General features: G+C 41.5%; 1 pseudogene; it reads right to left on the bottom strand.

The window, feature by feature from the left end:
• Positions 1–527: 527 nt before the first annotated feature.
• Positions 528–1,313, bottom strand: LOC114897215 (annotated as a pseudogene).
• Positions 1,314–1,669: the final 356 nt, after the last annotated feature.

The raw sequence follows: 1,669 nt of genomic DNA, 5'->3' as shown, positions 1-1,669 counted from the left end.
CAAAATAAGTTTGGCAAATGAATCCCCCAAAATACTTTGTCCCCTGCCGTATCTGGAATACTTTTAATCACTATATCTAATGTCATATCAACCTGCTCTAGACTGAAAAAATAAGCTCATTTACATGAGCTGCTTGAATTGTGAATTTTCTAGGATACTTGCAACCATCGGGGTCCAAATGAAGGCAGTGTCCTGTGATGCTTGAAATTCAAATGACTTTTATTTAAATTGAAAACAATACTTAAAACTGCATTTAGAGTCAAAACTCTTTTGTTTATAAAAATTATAAGGAGTATTCCTAGGTGAGGCAAAGTATTACTAGGTTAACAAGACCAGATTTGACTTTGGACTTTACTCTTTGAACAAATTGTAGAGAATGGAGGGAAAAAAAGTTACTTACAGAAAACAATATCTACATATGTACTCAGAGGTACAAAGACAAAAGAGACTTAAGTATGTGCTGGCATCTCAGAAGCAGTTCTCAAAGAGCTTAGTTTTATTTCCTTGAATTTGAATTTTAAGAATGTCTAAGCTCCTTCTTCATCCTCAATCTTGGGAACCAAATAGTACTTTAAATGTCCCATATCAGCAATTTTATACTCTACGATGAGGGGTACATCTGCAGACATACTGAGTGTTACTGTAGGAGAGAGTGGAGTGGCCTTTGTAAAGAAGTTCAGGTACCTCAGCGCAAAAGTTAGCTGAACTGGTTCATTCATCTCTATGGTAACAGCTTCCTCTTCTTTATCAACATTCCTCGTTTGTGACAACTTAATATTTCCATTTCCAAGTTCTCCACTTGCAGAAAATTTCACTCCATCTTTTGCACAGGAAATTACAACAGCATCTCCAATATGACTGAGATCTCGGCATATACGTGCAAATTCACCAGAAGGCATTTTTACTACACAGCTGTACTCTTGTTCTGGAATTCCAAGCTGTTCAAAATCTAAATCCATTAACTTCATTTCATAATCTGAAACCTTTTCTTGATTCGGAGCTTCAAATACTAGTGCCAAGGCGTCCACGTTATCTTCAGCCCTTAGTGTAATGATGTCTTCATTGCCAGCACATTTCAGTATTTTGGACATGCTGGTGAGGTTCACGCCCATGGCCAAGTTGCGGTGGCAGCGGTACCTGCCGAAGCCCTCAGAGCGCAGGGTGAGCTGCATCAAGGAGACATGGGACGAGTCCATGCTCTGCAGGTTCACGCCACTCGAGCTGATGTCCCAGCAGGCCTCGTTGATGAGGTCCTTAAGTGCCTCAAGCACCTTCTTCAAGATGGAGCCCTGGACCAGGCGTGCCTCGAACATGGTGGCAGAGTTGTAGGGACACGGCTACTGGCGGAAGGAAGGAGGAAGGTGTAGCCGACTTAGGCTTCAGAAGATGAGAGTGACGGGGGGAACTAACCCATGAATGCTTGAGACAGAGGAAGCCCACACACAACCCGCCGCGCCTGTAGCAGTTTAATCAAGCAGTCTCTTCTTACCCCGAGCCTGGAGACCTCCTCAGAGATGAATTCCTTTGAACCCTTTACAGAAGTCAATTCCTTATCGATTAGTACTTAACTCGTAATAGGGTTTGGGGTTGGGGGAGAGGGATTAATTAATACAATAATTAATAAGAATAAGCAATAATAATAACTAATTTAGATTTCCAACTGCTCATT

This window comes from Monodon monoceros, unplaced genomic scaffold, assembly GCF_005190385.1.
Source record: "Monodon monoceros isolate NGI ecotype Baffin Bay Population unplaced genomic scaffold, NGI_Narwhal_1 Super_Scaffold_16, whole genome shotgun sequence".
Lineage (NCBI taxonomy): Eukaryota > Metazoa > Chordata > Mammalia > Artiodactyla > Monodontidae > Monodon > Monodon monoceros.
The sequence above is the reverse complement of the archived record's forward strand: the minus strand, read 5'-3'. Positions and strand labels throughout refer to the sequence as shown.